The sequence below is a fragment of the Oryctolagus cuniculus genome, chromosome 7 (assembly GCF_051225735.1).
Source record: "Oryctolagus cuniculus isolate XC-2025 breed Fujian yellow rabbit chromosome 7, ASM5122573v1, whole genome shotgun sequence".
NCBI lineage: Eukaryota > Metazoa > Chordata > Mammalia > Lagomorpha > Leporidae > Oryctolagus > Oryctolagus cuniculus.
In genome coordinates, this window is record NC_142873.1 from 91,500,901 (window position 1) to 91,521,179 (window position 20,279).

The window sequence follows — 20,279 nt, forward strand, 5'->3', positions numbered from 1 at the left end:
GGCCCACATACATGGAAGAAGCTCTTGGTTGTTGGCTTCAGACTGGCCAAGCTTCGGCCTTTGCAGCCAAGTGGGAAATCAACCAGCAGATGGAAGACATTTTTCTCTGTCTCTCCTTCCCTATGTTTGTAACTCTGCCTCTCAAATATAAATAAAAATTTTAAGAAAACAGATTATTTATTTGAAAAAGCAGAATTACAGAGAGAGACAGAGACACAGAGATCTACCATCTGCTGGTTCACTCCCTGAATGGTTACAACGGCTGGATCTGAGCTGACCTGAAGCCACAGGCCAGAAGCTTCCTCCGAGTCTCCCCATGTGGGTGCAGTGGCCCAAGCACTTGGGACATCTGTTGCTGCTTTCCCAGGCACATTCACAGGGAGCTGGGTCAGAAGTGGAGCAGCTGGAATACACATCTGTGTCCATATGAAATGCCAACACTGCAGATAGTGGCTTTACCCATTATGCCACAGAACCAGACACATGTGCATCTTTTTAAAAGATTTATTTACTTATTTGAAAGGCAAATATACAGAGACAGAGAGATTTACTGTCCACCGGTTCCCTCCTTAAATGGCTACCCAGGCAAAAGCGAGGAGCCTGGAACTCCATCTGGATTTCCTACATGGATGGCAGGGGCCCAAGCACATTTACAGGAAGCTGCTACTGTGAGACAAGATTGCAGTGGACGCCACAGCAACAGACCCCCAAAGAATTAGATTTATATACACTGATTGGACATTACACATACAATGTATCTAAACATGACATGGTATCCCTTAAATATATATAATTTTGTATCTATTAAAATATTGCTTCATTTTTTGATGTTTCTTATATTTATCAGTCATGTTTTAAAGGTTTAAGGGTTGAAATCATGCACCTACTTGTGAGATTTATGCCTAAATGATTTATAAGTTTTCATACTAATTCAAATGACATTTTCCAAAAAAAAAACCACCTGAATTACTAATTTTTATGATTCAAAAGTACGAGTAATTCTTTGTATTGATCTTATACCCTTTAGTTAGGTTTTTTGCAGTGTGTTAAATCGTCCATGTAGATGCTGGTGTCATCTTTGAACAGAGATTTTTACTTCTTTTATGATATGGATGCTTTTAAAAAAATTGTTTACCATTGTATTTAGGGCATAACCATCTGTACAATGGTGAACAGATTGTTAAAACTAGAAATTCTTTTCTCATTCCTGACCTTTCATCATTAACTATGATATAAGTGGGTTTTTCCAGTTGCCTTTTATCAGATTTAGGAATTTCCCCAACTGTGTTAGTTTTTCAAGAGATTTTGTCAGAAATATAGTAGATCTTTTCATAAACATTCTCTGCATCTAAGAAAATGATTATATGGTTTAAAATTTGAATTTGTGAACATGGTGATTCTTGAATTCATTAATGAATCTTTTTTTATTTCCAGAATAAGTCCTACATGGCTATGATAGATTACCCATTTTATAGATTGCATTTTCTTTCATAATATTTTGTTTATAGTTTACCTACCTATATTTATGCAATGATTTATTTCAAGTTCTCTTAAAATATCTGTAAGGTTTTAGATCAGGGTAAATCTTACCTCATAGAATAAGGTGGGAAAATCCTACCCATTCAGCTTTCTGAAAAATGTTTTCAGATAATTGATATTATTTGCTCCTTCTATACATTGTAGAATTTACCTAACAAAGAACTAGGGTCTAATATTTTCTTTATAGAAATATTGAAAAATATGTATTCCATTTGTTTCATAGGTATAACGTTATTCAGATCACCTATTTTTCTGAAAGAGCTTTGTATCTTTCAAGATATCTGAACATTTCCTCTAAATTGTCAAGTTATTGACATAAAATTCTTAATGATATTCCTTTTGTGACCTTTAAGTATCTTTTCAATTGGTAGCAATAATAACACATTTTTTAATCCAGACATCATAAGTAATTTGTGTCTTCTCTCTAATTTTCTTGGTCAGTCTGATTGAAGATTTGTTGAACTTTTGATCTTTTCAAAGAACCGGCAGGGGTTCATTGATTTTTTTCTATTGTTTTCTGTTCCATTACTTTCATTTTTTGCATTTTTTCTTTTTTCTCTTTCTTCTGTTTCTTTTTATTTTAATTTGGTTTTCTTGATATTGAATGTATAATCAGAAACTATTTGAAACATTTATTCTTTACTAATATGAAATCTAATATAATACTACTATGATAATCTAAGACTACTATAGATTCCTTCTCTGCCCTCTGAAACACAACCAGGCATTGCTTTCTCAGAACCATTCATGTTTTGATATACAGCATTTTCATTTTCCTTCCATTAAAAACATTTTCAGTTTCTCCTGTGACTTCTCTTTTTCTCTGATATTTTTTATTATTTAAATTATTATTTTATTAACAAATAAAACTGTGCATATCTATAGGTACTACATGATGTTTTGTATGTTTGTATGTTTGTATGTTTGGTATGTATGCATGTAAGTCATTGTAAATATATTTATCTCTTCAAGCATTTAACATCTCTTTATATGGAAAACATCAAAAAATCTTATCTTCTAGTGTTTTGTAAAGAAACATATAGTAAATCAACATTATCTATCTACACCCTACTGTGCAACAGAACCCCAGAACCTCTTATGTCTATTTAATATAACATTATCAACAATTATCTTTCCCCATCCCTTCCTCCCCACTTCCTTCCATGCCCTTTGTGACCACTATTATATTTTTAAGCTGTATGATAGCACAGCTGTCTTAGACTCCGAGTGTGAATGAGATCATGTGGTACATGTCTTTCTGCGCGTGGCTTATTTGACATACCATAATGACGTCTAACTCCATTCATGTTGTTGCAAATGACAAAATTGCATCCTTTCTATTGCTGAGCAGTATTCCATTGTGTATATGTACTACTTTTTAGGAAACTAAATGTTATTTATTTTCTTTAAAAACAAACAACTAGGAAAATACATCATAGCATTCAAATAGTGAACCTGTAAGCTACATTATCATTTCAATTCATTGGTAAAGAGAAAAAAAAGTCCTTATCAAAATTGGCCAGGTGAGATGCTGAGCAGCACACTGCATATTGCCATGATCCCAGGCCACGATGGTACTGGGCAATGTGGGACTGCCCTCCTTTGCTCCCAGAGTTATCACTGTCCTAACCCAAGTTACTGCGTTTTCTCCTTTGAACTTCCTGCTGCCAATGGACTGTCTCAATAAAGCTCTGTTAATTTGAGTGTTAAGTAAAATAAATAAATAAATAAATAAATAAATAAATAAATAAAATGCTGTATGTACTTTCCTTCCATTTCTGTTATATAAAAAGTAGGTTTTGCCTAATCTAGTACTTCACAGCTCTCTAAATTATGCAGAAAGAGTTCATTTTTTCCTTCCTGGCATATACCACAATTAAAACCCCCTTTACCTTCAAGCAGAAAACTTGACATTGCCAGTTTACCCTGCCACTCTGCAGAGGAGAACGGTGCTTCCCATAACCAGTGTGATATCACCTTTGTGCTTGCATTGTTCCAGGCGGGACGATGCAATGTGTAAAAATTTCAAGAAATGCATGTCCACACCTTGATGGCTGGCAAAACATGTCCACGGGAGCTTTTTAATATTCTTCCCCAAAATACTCTCCCCACATCATAAACCTATTTCATTCCTTGGTATATAAATAAAATCCAGCAAAACAAAGACCCAGAAACTTTTTTCCTCCTCTAAATTACTGACCTTGTGGACTTTTACATCTTATGTGAAATAATGTGGTGTTATGTCCTGTAAACAGGAGGTTGGTGACAAACAGAAACACTTTTTTTTATCAAATAAGGACTTATTTGTATTAGTAGAATCTGCCAGTTCGATGGCACTTGGGTGTTAGGAATCTAGTACACCAGAAAGCCCTGACTTGACACCAGGGGGATCCCTACTGCCAGGACAAACACTTGCCACATAAAATATAGGCTATGAAACATTCTCCTGTGCTGTCTCCATCCAAGTTTTAGCATCAGGTGTGTGTGTGTGTGTGTGTGTGTGTGTGTATTTAATCTTTTCACTTCCAAGGATCAAAACATAAAAGGACCAGTGTCTAGAAGCAAGTAACACATTTTTTGAATTTGTTGCCTTCCTTAATTTCTTCATACATAAGCTTCCGTTTAAAAGACTAAAATACACATTGTGCTTTTAAGTAGATTGCTGCCTTCAGTCTAGATGGCCACTGGCAGAGATTTTATTTCCCAATGGAGGAGAGCGACTCCTTCATCATTTTGATCATCATTTTGATTGAGGTACCTGGAGTCATCCACACACCAGTTCACACAGCTGTCCAGTTGCTGCGCCACCCAAAGCCCCTTATTCCTTGTATATAGCGATGCATAGTGCAACAGGTCAGGTGGTCCTGGAACTTCTCCGGTTTGCTCGTCACTTAGACCTGGACTTCAGGCAGAGACACATGGTTATGTTTGCTGTACTGGTGCCCCTGCTGCATGGATGCCCAGCTGTCTTCACTACAGCCAGCCCTGCATTGCAACAGGATGAGCTGCATTTTTAGGATGTTCTCCCTTTTCAGATTCTTCACCATGGAGTCCAGCACCTCCCAAACCTGTAGCTGTTGCAGCTCTTCCATGGAAACCCACGTTCTTTTGATTCATTCATCAGTTTATGGACACTTAGTTTTTTTTTTTTTTTCTTTTTCCATTTCTGAGCCATTGAGAACAGTGCTGCAATCAACATAGATGTGGAGCCCCTGTCTCTCTCTTTTTTTTTTTTTTTTGGACAGGCAGAGTAGACAGTAAGAGAGAGAGACAGAGAGAAAGGTCTTCCTTTTGCCATTGGTTCACCCTCCAATGGCCGCTACGGCCAATGCGCCACACTGATCCGAAGCCGGGAGCCAGGTGCTTCCTACTGGTCTCCCATGCCGGTGCAGGGCCCAGGCACTTGGGCCATCCTCCACTGCACTCCCTGGCCACAGCAGAGAGCTGGCCTGGAAGAGGGGCAACCGGGACAGAATCCGGTGCCCTGACCGGGACTAGAATCCGGTGTGCCGGCGCCGCAGGCGGAGGATTAGCCTAGTGAGCCGCGCGCTGGCCTGTTGATTGTCTCTTGTACAGAGGGATTTCATTTCCTTGGCTATACACCCAGAAGCAGGATTGCTGGATCATATGGTAGTTACATTTTAGGTTTTTAGGGAACATCCACATTATTTTCCACAATGACAATAAAAATGTACACTCCCATCAACAGCTTGACGGGAAGTTTCTCAGCATCCTCATCAGTACTTGCTGTCTTTTGTCTCTTTGATAATAGTGATTTTTACTGGAGTTCGGTGAGATGTCTTTGCAGTTTTGATTTGTATTTCCCTGTAGTGATGTTGAGCATTTTTATCATGTGCTTGTTGATCATTTTCAGGTCCTCCTTGGAGAAATGTCTGTTTTGACCTGTTTTCCACTGTTCAGTTGGATTTTTTATTGTTGCTACTGAGTCATTGGAGTCCTTTATACATTTTAGATATTAACTCCTTGTCAGATGTAGAGCTTATAATACTTTCTCCCGTTCTGTACAATGTCTTTTGTTCAGTTGATGAATTCCTTTGCTGAGCAATGACTCCTCAGTCTTATGGAATCCCATTTGGCTTTTTTTGCTTCTATTTCTTTTGCTTTTAGCAGCTGATCCAGAAGATACTTGCTTATTTCAGTTTTCTGAAGTGTGGACCATCACTGTGGCATAGCAAGAAAAGTAGCCGCTGGTGGCTCCAACATCCTATATGGGCACCCGTTTCAGTCCTGGTTGCTCCACTTCCTATCCAGCTTCTTGCTAATGTTCCTGGGAAAGCACGGGAGGATGGTCCAAGTGCTTGGGCCCCTGTACCCATGTGGGATATCCAGAAGAAGCTCCTGGCTCCTGGCTTCAGACCAGCCCAGCTCAAGCCATTGTGACCATTTGGGTAGTGAACCAGAGGATGGAAGTTTCTCTTTCTCTCTTTCCCTCTCTCTTTCTCTGTAACTCTACCTTTCAAATAAATAAAATAATCAAAAAATGTTTTCTCTATATTTTTTCTATTAGTCTCAGTTTTTCAGATCTCACATGTAGATATTCAATCCATTCTCAGCTGAATTTTTTGTAAATGGTCAAAGGTAGGAGTTAAGTTTCATTCTTCTGCTTGCGTATATCCAATTTTCTCCTGCACCAGTTGTTAAAAAGACTGTCCTTTTTCCGATGCATAATCTTTTTTTTTTTTTTTTTATAGGCAGAGTGGACAGTGAGAGAGAGAGAGACAGAGAGAAAGGTCTTCCTTTTCCATTGGTTCACCTTCCAATGGCCGCTGCAGCCAGCGCACCGCACTGATCTGAAGCCAGGAACCAGATGCTTCCTCCTGGTCCCCATGCGCTTGCAGGGCCCAGGCACCTGGGCTATCCTCCACTGCACTCCCGGGCCACAGTAGAGAGCTGGACTGGAAGAGGGGCAACCAGGACAGAATCTGGCGCCCCAACCGGGACTAGAACCTGGTGGGCCGGAGCCACAGGGGGAGGATTAGCCTAGTGAGCTGCGGTACAGGCCAACCAATGCATAATCTTTTGTCAAAGATTAGTTGACTATAGACATGTGGGTTTACTTCCGGGGTAAAGTATTCTGTTCCAGTGGTTTATGGATCTATTTTAATGCCAATACTGTACTGCTTTAATTATTACAGCTTTGTAATATATCTTAAAGTGCAGTGGTGTAAAGTTGTCTGCTTTTTTTTTTTTTTTCTCATTATCGCTTTGGCTATTTAGGATCTTCTGTGATTTCATGCAAACTTCTGTATTGTTTTCTCTATTTCTGTGATAGTGTAATTTGGAGTTTGATAGGAATTTCATTAAATCTGTAAATAGCACTGGATGCTAATACACATTTTATGATATTGATTCTTCCAATTCATGAACCAAGACATCTTTCCTTTTCTATAAGTCCTCTTCAATTTCTTTCATTAGTGATTTACAGATTTCATAGTGCAGATCTTTCACCTATTTGTTTAAATTTATTCCCATTTTTGTAGTTAATGGAAATGGTTTTGACTTTTTGATGGCTTTTTCAAATGATTCACTTTTGCTGTATAAAAGTATTACTGCTTTTTGTACATTGACGTTGTATTCTATAACTTTGCTGAATTTGCATATTCGAAAAGCTTTTTGGAGTCTTCAAGGCTTTCTATATTTAAGGTCATATCATCTACACACAGTGACAATTTGACTTTCTCCATTCCAATTCTGATAACATTTATTTTTCTCTTGGTAAATGCTCTAGGTAGAACCTCCAGTACTATGATGAATAAGCCTTGTGAAAGTGCTAACATTTGCCTTGTGCCAGATCTTACAGAGGACTTCAGCTTTTATTAATTCAATATATTATTATATATGCTGTATATTATCTTGGGATATGTTCCTTCTATACCAATACCTAATTTGGCCAGAGCTTTTATCATAATTTGAATTTTATCAAATGCCTTTCCTGCATCTATTGAGAGAATCATACTTTTTTTTCTTCATTCTGTTGATGTGATGTGTCATATTTAATGATTTGCCTGTGTTGAACCATTCTTGCATTCCTGGAATGAACAACACTTGTTTGTAGTGAATGATCTTTTATAATATGCTGCTGGATTCCATTTTTTGATATTTCGTTGAGTATTTTTTTTTTTTACCATTTAACTTGTTTAATGTTTCTTCACAAATGGTGAAAAATACTAAAGTACAGACAAGGAATAATCATAATGTTGTGGCCAACATTATAAATATGGAATTATAAATTTAAAACATTTTCTGGTTTAAAAAATAAATCTGGTAGTCAATGCGGCTCTGCGGGCGTCAGCGTCTAGTAGGGGCGGTCTCTGCGCTCCTGGCGGTGCTCCCCTTTATCCATTTTTCCAGGTCCTCCACGGCCACCTCTTCTTCCTCCCATCTGTTCCATCAAAGGTCCAGGTGGACCCCCTGGGCCACCTCGTCTTCCTCCTCCAAAGCCACCTCGGTCCATGCCCCGGCCACCACGGAAGCCACCTCTGTCTCCACCACGGCCCCCTCTGAACATTCCACCGGGCCCACCGCGGTCCATGAGGCCACCTCTTCCACCCCTCATGCCACCAGGGCCGCCTCTGCCACGATCGCCACCCGGGGGCGGGAAGGGTGGTGGCAGGAAGCCCTCGGGCTTCGGGGCCTTACACTGGTTGCATTCTGTTCTCCAGGCAAAGTTCTGGTTTCCACAGCCCGGGTTGGGACATTGCCAGTCTCCAGCTCGGTGCTGGACGTTCCCTCCTCCAGAAGGGTTCCCTCGGGAACCCCGGGGCCCTCTCGGGGGGAAGCCGCCTCGGTCTCCTCCACGGCCTCCCATGCGACCCATGGGCCCACCAGGACCTCCGGGGCCACCTGGACCTCCGCGGAGGGGCGGCGGCATCCCTTGGCCCTCCCGGGGCGGCATGCCACCCCGCATGCTGTTCATTGGAGGCTTCTTCCGGGCCAGAGACACTTTCAGTTTGCTCCCTTGAAAATCTTTCCCATCAAACCATTCCACAGCAGCCTTGGCGGTTGGTGGGTCTTCATAGGACACTGTGGCACCACCTTTGGGCTTTCCTGTCTCCTTGTCCAGGTATACATGGATCATGGGTTGCCCAGTTCTCTTGTTCATCTGAACAACCCCACACTGCTTAAAGAAGTCTGCCAGATCATCCACAGTCACATTATCATTTAATCCTTGCACATAAATCGCACTGTTGTCAGAGTCTTCATCCAGATCTACAGGTGGGCCTAGATCAAGATCTGGTCCTTCATCCATGGGTCCACCAGGCTTATTGAAGCCACCTCGCTCTCCAGCGCCCATTCCACCGCGTCCTCCTCCCCGCCCACCTCTGCTCATGCCTCCACGATCAAATCCCCCTCTTCCCCTGCCCCGGTTATCAGGGCCACTCATGCTCCGGTTCTCTCCTGGTCCGGAAAATCCTCCAGACTCCTGCCCATAAACACCCATGCTACTGGGGTGGTCCTGTCGGAATGAACTCTGCTGCCCGTAGCTGCTGCTCTGTTGGCTATATTGACTTGGAGCCTGGCTGTAGGATCCAGTTTGCGGGGGGGGGGGGGGGGGGGGGGTAACTAGTGGGAGGCTGCTGCCCATAGCTGCTTTGTTGACCATAGCTACTCTGCTGTCCATAGCTGCTCGGCTGCCCGTAGGTGTTCTGCTGAGAGTAACTGCTCTGATCGTAACTAGTCGGCTGGGAAGAGGAGTAGCTGGTAGGAGGATAGGATGGTGGTGCGGTGACTGGCTGCATGGGGTAGCTCCCAGGTACCTGGGGATAACTGTAGTTACTCTGTCCATATCCTAGGCTGGGCTGGTTGTAACCCCCAGTGCTAGACTGGGGTTGACTAGTCTCTGCTGGCTTGTTACCATCCTGTGGTCTTGCAGGTGCAGTGGCTGTGGGCTGCTGCCCATAGGCTGGGTAAGCAGGCTGAGTGCCATATGCAGACTGAGCTGCATAGGAGGCCTGGGTGGTAGTGACTGTAGCAGTGGTGGTATCATAAGCACCAGTGCCATACCCCTGGACAGGCTGGCTGTATGCCTGGGGGGCAGTTGGAGTAGTATAACCAGTGGGAGGCTGTCCGTAGGAAGTTGCATAGGCTGTCTGCCCATAGGTCGCAGTGGTCTGAGCCTGGCTATAGCTGACATCAGTGGGCTGTCCATAGGTTCCATAGCTTTGTTGCCCATATGCCTGGCTGGTCTGTGCATATCCTTGAGTCGGCTGGGCGGTGTAAGCACTGTAGCCCTGCTGGGCTGCAGCTTGGCTGTAGGTACTGTAATCCGTGGACACCATTTTCTCTCCTTCCTCCTCGTTCTCTCAACGTCCGTCTCCCTCTCGCTTTCCCCCTAGGCGCCGCACTCGTTGAGTATTTTTCCATCCATGTTCACCAAGGATATTGGCCTGTAACTTCATTTATTTTTACGGTCTCCTTTTCTGATTTTAGTATCAAGGAAATGATAACCTCATAGAATGAACTGAGAAGAATTCCCTCTTCTTCTGTTTCTTGAAATGATTTAAGAAAGATTAGTGTTAATTATTTTTCTTTAAATATTTTGTAGAATTCAGCACTGGTACTATCCACCATCTGGTTTTGGGCTTTTTTATGACTCATTCAATTTCAATGCTTGTCTACTTTAGTATTCTGTTTCTTAATGATTTAATCTAGGTAAGATGCATATGTCCAAGTGTTTGTTAATTTTTTTCTAGATTAATACATTTGTTGACACATTGTTATCCATTGTAACATCTAGCAATATTTTCTATTTCTGTAGTTTCAATGGTAAGTCATCATTTTCATCTCTAATTCTAGGTAGTTTTAATTTTCTTCTTTTGATGGTAAGTTCAGCTAAGGGTTTATCAATTTGGTTTTTGCTTCCAATGAGTGATTTCTTTCTTACATTGAATTTTTTATACTTGCTAAGTCATTTTTTGTGCTTCTGAATTTTATTATTCTTTTTCCTTCAACAGTTTTGGATTTGATTTATTCTTGTTTTTCTGGTTCCATAAAGTTCAGCAATATATTGTTTATTTGAAATTTTCTGTACTTTTGATGCAAGCCTGGATTTCTATAATTATCTTTTTTAATTAATTAATTTTTTTGACAGGCAGAGTTAGACGGTGAGAGATAGAGACTGAGAGAAAGGTCCTCCTGCCATTGGTTCACTCCTCTAATGGCCGCTACCGCTGGCGCTGTGCTGATCCGAAGCCAGGAGCCAGGTGCTTCTTCCGGGTCTCCCAAGCAGGTGCAGGGCCCAAGGACTTGGGCCATCCTTCACTGCCTTTCCAGGCCACAGCAGAGAGCTGGACTGGAAGAGGGGCAACCGGGACAGAATCCGGCACCCCGACCAGGACTAGAACCCAGGGTGCTGGCGCCACAGGCAGAGGATTAGCCAAATGAGCCATGGCACCAGCCTATAATTATCTTTTTTATTACTACTGTACTATATCCCATAGATTGTGGTATACTGTTTCCATTTTCACTCATTTCAAGAAATTTGATATATGGTTTACTTCATATATATAAATACATTTCCTATTTTGAGTTCTTTTTTTTTTACCCTGAAAGATTTTATTTCAATTTGCTCATAAATGGTAAGCTTCTAGTGATGAATTCTTTTAACTTATTCACATTAAAAAGTCTTCATTTTGCCTTCATATATAAAAATATTTTACTTTGTATTAAAATTTATGTTAACTTTGTTTTCAGATTTAAAAACCATTTCTCTATTGTGTTCTCAGTTGCATTATTTCAACAAGAAAAGAAATATTGTTTATTACTTTTCTCCTATATGAATAATATATCTCTTCACCTCTCTTGCTTTTAATATTTTGTTTATCACTTTTTGACCAATCAGATAATAATCTACCATGATGTAGTGTTCTTCATGGGTATGTATGTGTATGTGTGTGTGTGCGTGCACACGGATACATATGCTTGATGTTCATTTGTTTCCTTAGATGTAATGGTTTTTAATTTTTTAAATCAAATTTAAAATATTTTGAACATCACTGCTTCATCTTTCTTTGAGAGTTCCAATCACACATAATTTTCAGAAACTGTCACAGCTCACTGATCTTTTAATATTTAACATTATTTTATTTCTCTGTGGATTATATCTGGATAACTTTTATTTGTTACATGTTCAATTTAAGTACTCTTTTTGTATACAGGTTTAATTTATCATTAATCTCTTAAAGTTTCATTTCAGACATTTTAATTTTTATTTGTTTAAGTTTTAGTTAAATCGTTTGAAATATTTTCCATTCTCCACTTAAATTTTTTAACATATAGAATGCAAAAAAATAACTATCTTGATTCCCTGGTCTACTAATTCTAATAACTGTGTTTCTTTCAGATCAGGTTTGGTTGATTGATTTTTTTCCTCATTAAAGAAGTATCATATTTTCCTGTTTTGCATGTTTGGTAATGTTTCCTTGTATCATAGTTATAACGAATTGCACTTTTTTGGCTACTGGATATTTTTGCATCCTAAAACCATCTTGAATTTTAATTTAAGTGCTTTTATGATGTGTTAGGTTTGACCCATCTCCTAGAACAAATTACATCCACTGCTGTGCATTAAATGTGCCTGCTGCTGAGTCTTCTCCATAATTCTTGGTGCACTGTGAGGCTTTCCTGATTCCCTGGTGGATGCAGGTTTTCTTCCCAGTGCCCTGTTGGGGCACTGGATGTGTTCCATTTTATCCTTTTGGGGTGCTTTCCTTCAATCCTGGATCACTCCTTCACACACATGAGTCAAGTTGCACTCTGCTGGATACACAAGGTAGGCATCCTGCACTTCTCTGGCAATGGTCCTTGTGAAATTCTTTCACCTTCAGTGAAAAGATGACCTTCAGTCTGGTCATCTCCAGCTCCATTGTTAAGACTTTAGCACCTGCCGGCGCCGCGGCTCACTAGGCTAATCCTCCGCCTAGCGGCGCCGGCACACCGGGTTCTAGTCCCGGTCGGGGCGCTGGATTCTGTCCCGGTTGCCCCTCTTCCAGGCCAGCTCTCTGCTGTGGCCCGGGAGTGCAGTGGAGGATGGCCCAAGTCCTTGGGCCCTGCACCCCATGGGAGACCAGGAAAAGCACCTGGCTCCTGGCTCCTGCCATCGGATCAGCGCGGTGCGCCGGCCGCAGCGCGCCGGCCACGGCGGCCATTGGAGGGTGAACCAACGGCAAAAGGAAGACCTTTCTCTCTGTCTCTCTCTCTCACTGTCCACTCTGCCTGTTAAAAAAATAAATAAATAAATAAATAAAGACTTTAGCACCAGTTATATAACCCAGAAACCTTCCCAGCTCTGCATCAGTTTCTCCTCTATGCCATGGCCTCAACACCCTTGTGTTGAGGCTCAACTGACTTGTTCCCATTGCTCTGGAATCATGGTCTTGCATGGCTATCAAGTCACATATTTTTAATATTTTTTCTGATTTTATTTTTTTTTCAGACAAGAGGGTCTGTATTACATTATATTGCCTAGATGTAAAAGACTGCATTAATTTTGCAAGTCCTTCTGTGACAGATTGAATTCTCTCTCATGATAGAAGGCATCGATGAGCTGTATTGTGCTTTCACAAAGGTGACAATTTTCATAGCTTCCACCTTTTTTATGTATAAATCATAATCCCTGAAGATGGATTCCTTGAGGATCCATGACTTGCTCTCTTGTTTTGTCCCTAGAATCTAGCAAAGCTGATAGAAAATAGTGAGTTTTGATTGACCGCCTGTATGTATACAAGAACAAATGAATACATGTAAAGGAAAAAGAAGAGTTGGTTTTGAATTTCCATCCATTAGGAATTGAATGCATTTCTTCCAATTCACATTTGAAAGCCCTATTTAGAGATAAAACCACTATGGACGTAACTAAGGGTGTCAGGTCATAAAAGTGGAGTCCTGCTCTGATAGAATTAGTGTCCTTATGCTCCAGAGATTGGTGTGGGTGCTGTGGTGCAGTAACGTAAGGCAATGATTGGGATGCCTGCATTTCATATCAAATGCTTGGGATGGAGTTCCACTACCATGTCCAATCCATGTTTCTCCCATTGCACACCCTGAGAACCAAAGGAAAATGGCCCAAGGATACAGATTTAGATCCATGCTATCTGTGTGAGAGACTCTGATGGACTTCCCAATTCTAGCTATAGTTGGCACTTGGGGATTGAAATAGCAAATGGCAGATTCTCACTGTTTTTCCCCCCTCTGTCACTTTGCCTTTTCAAATGAATAAATGATAAATAAAACTTAAAGAAAACAAGAGTTCTGGAGCACTTAGATTTGTTTTACTAAAAAAAGACTTCAGACAAAAATAGCTTTGCACATTCCTTTCTCATCTATTCATATCGGGATATTTAAATTTTGCATTTAAATCTTTAAAAAGACACATACCATCAAAGCATAAATGTCAATTATTAAATTAATTCTCAAACCCTTATTGCTTTTGGGTATTTCAAAAAAAATCTAGGACTGCTTTTCTTTTAAATACATCATATAAAACATGTGAACTCTCTATTGTCATTCCTGAGACTCAAACATATTTTTTAAAAAATCCTTTCCATCTTCCTACTGTTATTATCCTTAAAATTCATTACAGGGAGAAACACAACCATGAATTTTAACCAGCATCTTTGCATAGAGCTCTTTTGAGTTTACAAAGAAAGCACTGATAATTCACCAAGCCCTATCAAATCAATCTTCACATCAACTCTCAACTCTCAGATATGCATGATAAGTAATACCTTAATTTTACAAATGAGAGAACTGAAACTTAAAGAGCATAAATGGGTTATCTTTGTCTACCCTATTAAAAAGTGTTGAGCTTAAAATCGAGATTTGTTCAGGCCATAAAACTAGACCATAGACCTCGTAATTAGTTAGTGTTTATCTCTTGTTAAATGAGCTAATAGTTAATATATTTAAAAATTCAAGTTTAAAACTTAATCTCAAGGAAGCCTATGTGTTACTCTCCAAATGACATTAAGAAAGAATCCAACATAAATTAAATGATATTTGGAAAATTATATTAAAATATTAAATGTATAATTGTTTTCCCTGATACTGGGATCTCACATAGATAGTGCTTTTTCATAAAGCAAGACTTTGGTCTTTCATAACTGATATGGTAAAGGTTAAAAAAGAAACTTTAAAATAACTTTGATAGCAATGAAATTGTAGCATTTCTGAACCAACTCTATTTCAGGAAATTTTCTGAAAGAAATCCCATTAGCAATGGGCAAATATAACAAATGGTTAGAGATCCAAATGGGAGTAGATGGAGGATATAATAAGATACCCCAGAGGAAGTTTCCTTTACCTATTAGTTCAAGAAAGAGAAAGACTTCAAATTGGGTTTTTGGCAGGGAGTAAAGGAGATAAATCCTCTATAATTCCCATGATGCTATTGTGACACTTGGTACTATTTCTCTATTATAACAAAATGCAGTCTATCAAAGCTACATAGTATGTGTTTTAAGGTAGGAAAAAAAAAACTGTATAAAAATTGTTATCATTTCTTTCCTCCATTCCAATCCATTGTATCTTCATGTATACCAGGTGCTGAGATTCTTAATAGTTATAATTTTCTCTATGGTAAGATTATCATTTTGGAACACTAGTTACAAATAAGGACCATGGTTTTGACTGCATGAAGCAGACGCAGTATGGCACTTTATCAATATCAGCTCAGGTAAAAGTTTCTAATTTTCCCCTTGATCGGTACCTGGTTGAAATGTTGTCTGGCACATGGTTAACAAGGAATAAATGGTAGCAATTATTGTTATTATCTCCAATTCTGAATAAGATTTTTATCAGTTTAGCACTTCATACAATGTTGTTAGCTGATCTGCAGTTCCTGGATTTTGTGAAAATTTAGATTTCATGCACCCTGGAAAATACTCTTTTCAGACTACTCCAAGACACAGGACTGCTAGAAAAATGTTGTCCTTCTTCTAGTATCCCAGTAGAAATGTTTGTGTCATGGCTTATTCATAATGTTTGAGGTCAAATGACAAAAGACTGGCCAGCCTAGAAAGGATTACCAGCCAAATCTTAAATCTCCAACATTATTTCTCTAAACATATTAAATGTTTTACTATTCAAATACATTTACTATTTATATCATAATATCATAAAATATTTGAGGTTACATATTTTCTGACCAAAACATCAGTTGTTTAAAGTAATTACTCTGAAAATTAGTTCTCTCTACTTCATGTAGCTTGCGTGCAAGGAATGAGTGTACTCATATGTCTGGTGGCCTGTTAGTTCAGCATTTCCCATATGGGCACAGCAGGGAATGAAAACAGTATTCTACCTTCAAAGTAATTTGAGATTGGTGTGTGAAAGAAAGCCAAACAAGTTTCTTCAGTCCACAATTTCTTGGAACTTTTGCTATTCAAATTATAGATCTCCTAGAGGGAGCTAAAGAACATGCAGAATTTGCCGAACATTTCCTTGTGGAGTCTATCATTCAGGTACATCAACGGAATCTTCCTTAAGAAACATGTAGAGGGTTTATTTTTGGTAGCAAGCAATCATAGTTCAGTGATTTTGGAAGTGAATCATACATAGTTCAAGTAAAGGAATATTTTAACTAACGAATCAATAATAATACGGATGCAATTTTAAGGTAAATGCATCTTATTGTTTTTTAATTGTTTGATTACAAAAGCTAACAAGTACTTATTAAAAGCTTTATTAGATTTTAATTTTTAATCGACTGCCATAAAATTGCAGGTGAATATTTTACATGCTCTAATATATTAGATTTGCAAAATATAAAACATGTTTTGTCATAATTTTTAAACAGAGTTTGACATATTTAAAATGTTTTAATTTAGAGAGAAAACCTTAATTATGTATGAGGTACAGAAAAAAAGATGAAAATAATATCTGATGATAGTAAAGCAACATGCACTATGCTTCTTGTTCACCTGTTTTCACTGAAATAATGAGAAATATGATAAAGTATCATGAAATAAAAGAGGTCTTTATGATCTAAAAATGAACATGTGTCAAAACAAGCTGGAGTTCATTAGATGACCTTTCTATGAAAATTTATACAGGTGAAATACAATCCTTGTGATATATTTTCTACTGGAGATGAGAATTAAACAACTGATTGTAGTAAGATATTTGAAAGTTTAAAGACAAAGAGATTTTGGTAACTAAGATTTCATAGATTAAACACTTGGAAATAAGATCTAATAATAAAAGCTTAGGAAATAACATTTAATTAACTTTGAGAACAGAATAATCTGGGCACACTATCTTCAGTACAATTTCAACAACAATGGTAAGAGCGATGAATAGAACCACCACCGAGGTTTGAAAAGTAAAAAGAATGCAGATTGGGAAAATTTCTGGTGTTCAATAAAAATGAATAGCATGGGTCTTTTTTTTTTTAAAAAATCATATGATATACTTATTAATTTTTTGCTATGTTGAAATTAATTCTATACTCTTTAAGAAACATGAAGATTATAAGTTGATAATAGCAAGAAGAAAATGCCTACCATCTGAATTTAGCTCTCCTGATTAATCAGTGTCCTATTTAATCCATAAGCAGCTTCTCTCCATTTTCTGTAGTTCAACACTATATCATGTCACTTTTATTGAAAACTTACGATTTTCTAACCTTTCTTGTTATGTAATTACATATCATATTTATTCATAAATTGTTTTATATATTATTTCAAAATTTAAATAATATGAATGTTCCAAAATGCTTATTGAATGAAGAAGTTAATGAATTAGAAAGGAATGGTTACAATCATTAAATTCATTGACAGTGAACAGAAAAATCAAATTTTAAATTCTATCTTGGTGAATGCTACATTATGTGAAGATACAGTATGTAAAAATCATTGTAAGTACCTCACCTTTACCATACAAAAATATTTTTTTTAACTTTTATTTAGTAAATATAAATTTCCAAAGTACGACTTATGGATTACAATGGCTTTTCCCCCCCATAACTTCCTTCCTACCTGCACCCCTCACATCTCCTGCTCCCTCTCCCCTTCCTTTCACATCAAGATTCATTTTCAATTATCTTTATATACAGAAGATCAATTTAGTATATATTTAGTAAAGATTTCATCAGTTTGCACCCACACAGAACATAAAGTGTAAAATACTGTTTCAGTACTAGTTATAGCATTAATTCACATTGGACAACACATTTAGGACAGAGATCCCACATAAGGAGTAAGTACACAGTGACTCCTGTTGTTGACTTAACAATTTGACACTCTTGTTTATGGCATCAGAAATATTTCTTACACAAATTATTACAATGTTGATCTCAACTTTGAATTCAATGTTTTTCAGTAGTTTTATTCTTGTTGATACCAGTACTAGTTTTCTAAAGTTCTTGAATTTTTAAAACTATTTTGATAATGGAAATATAATTAACAAAAAAATCAGCTCTAACTTTTTTGCTGGATCCCATTCCATTAGTTTAATAAAATGTTGAAAAGAAGACTGAATGACATTTTAAATGACAATCAAAGGGATTTCTCTTTGGACACATGCTGCACATTTAAAGACTTAATTGAGAAATTTAGTTAATCACTAAATTTCAATAAGAAGACAAAGTCATCCTTGGTTAATAATTTTGTTATTTTCTTAAAGATGCTTGATATTGTCCTGTGTTGTTATATTGAAGAGATACATTACAAGTTTCAAGTGATACTTTCTTAACAAATAAACATTAAATTTTGGAGACTTATAAAAAAGAGAAAGAAAACAAAAAGCTTACTTCTGATTTTGACAGTTTCAGAATCCAAGGAAAACAACCAAACTGAATCATCCTCTCACCCACAGTCTAAGGCTCCATGGGAAGCAACTGAATGATGATTACTGTGAAGAGATGACACCAAATGAAATAGAGACACCTGAAAATACTCAAGTTCAACCAAAAAGGGTGGCATATGTAAATTCTACTGGCGTCTTTGAAAGCTTCTGAGTGAGTGCTCCAACAGCACAGTAGCATATGTTTTCCTCTCCTATAGTCCATGCTGAAATGTTCATGCTAATTAGCATTAGGGGCAAATGTCACATATGGATTTAAGTGGAAATTTCTGAAGGATATAAAATACAGACCCTTTGTTTGATTGAAAATAGTTGAAGAGACTCACGGGGAAGAAAGTGGACTACCTGGAGATTATAAAGACAAAGTCAATAACACTTTGGGGGACCTTATGAACTCATTTTGTCCAGGTTCTTGTATAACACCTGGAATTCTTATGGAATTGTTATCCTGACAGCATAGGGCTAATCAGACTTCCCATGGGAGGAAGGCAATACTCACTTAGCTTCTCCTTTAGTTGCCTTCAAATGCTAATATATCCCTGTTTACTTTTCAATTTCCTCCATTTCTGAAAGTGTTAAGGAATTGCTCTGTTTTAAAACTGCTTCTTTCCACTTATTGAGAAAAATATCAACTCATAGGAGCTGAGGAAAGACATTGGCAAAAAACTGGGATCATCAAAATAAATAAGATTTATTTAATCCATATACAAGTATTACTGTATATTCAACAAGACACTCTATATTGGAAATTACGGAAGTTTGAAAGAAATATAATACAAAATTTTCAGCCATAAAGTACTTAAAATTTTATTAAGTATATACGATAAAATGCATTCTCCATCTAACATCTCTAGCCAACAATCTAATATACTCATTCTGCTCATCCATTTTATCAGCAAATCTTCTTGGCATGACCTCAAAAATCTATTTCAAATCTTCCCCTACCTTTGCCAACGCTCCACTAAACGATCTCAGTATTCTCTCCAGGACTAATGCAGCAGCTTTAGAAAGTGTCCGTATATTAACTATTCTCTTTCCTCTCGCTCTCCCAGCTTACCAAGTCCATCTTCTCAAAAGTGCAACTTTTGAACATAAATCCCTTTCCTGCTAAATTCTATTCATTATAAGCTGGTCAATAAATTTAACCCTAACTCAAGGAGCAGCGACTGGGGCCAGCACTGTGGTACAGTCGATTGGGGTGCTGTTTGCTAAGCAGGCATCCCATATTGGAGCACTGCTTTGATTTCAGTCTGCTCTGTTCCTGATACAACGTCCTGTGAATGTTCCTGAGAAGGCAGCAGAACATAATCCAAGTGCTTGTGTCCCTGCTACCCAACTGGAAGACCAGAATAAAGTCTGTGGCTTCTGGTTTTAGCCTATCCCAGACCTAGCTACTGTAGCCATTTAGGGCGTAAACCAGAAGAAGGGGAGATCTCTCTTTCTCATCCCCCTCTCTTTCTCTCTGTCACTCAGTCTCTCAAATAAATCTTAAAGAAAAAGGAGCAGGGATTTCGTAAAGTTTTGACAGAAAGTGGGTATCAAGTATTTTGGAGGTTGTCCATGGCAGTCTGTCCTGAAGCCTCCAGTGAGTCATGGTCATTCCATATGAAAAATGCATCCTATTGCAAGATACACAAAAATGTAATCCTATCCAGGCAAAAACTCAAAATCCAAAACTTCATCATCTAAATCAGGAGGTTTGGATGGGGATGAAGCTTCTCAAGGACAGCTTTCTTAGGTATGGCTCGTTTCATATGGTTCCCCTTGATCTTTAAAACTCTGAAACTGAAGATAAATTTCTTTCCAGCCTACCCAAAATGCACACATTTAAATGACAATGACGGGATAAGCATCCCAGATATTCATCTTAAACAATGAGGCACAAAAAAATGATTGGTCCATAGCAATTCTGAAAGTCA

General features: G+C 38.3%; 1 long non-coding RNA gene and 2 pseudogenes across 4 annotated transcripts in view; 1 reads left to right on the forward strand and 2 right to left on the reverse strand.

The window, feature by feature from the left end:
* Positions 1–4,235: 4,235 nt before the first annotated feature.
* On the reverse strand, positions 4,236–4,631 carry LOC149125650 (TIM double twin CX3C motif protein pseudogene; annotated as a pseudogene).
* Positions 4,632–7,671: 3,040 nt separating this feature from the next.
* On the reverse strand, positions 7,672–9,905 carry LOC100343577 (RNA-binding protein EWS pseudogene; annotated as a pseudogene). The gene has a single exon (XR_016237241.1). The product of XR_016237241.1 is annotated as an RNA-binding protein EWS pseudogene (transcript).
* A 5,895-nt stretch (positions 9,906–15,800) lies between these two features.
* Positions 15,801–20,279, forward strand: part of LOC127493433 (uncharacterized) — a 50,918-nt gene continuing 46,439 nt past the window's right edge. For 2 of the 3 annotated variants that reach the window (XR_016237246.1, XR_016237244.1), the window contains exon 1: positions 15,801–16,019. This is a non-coding gene — a long non-coding RNA (uncharacterized LOC127493433). The remainder of the gene's footprint in view (positions 16,020–20,279) is intronic. The other variant, XR_016237242.1, reaches the window with a different exon arrangement.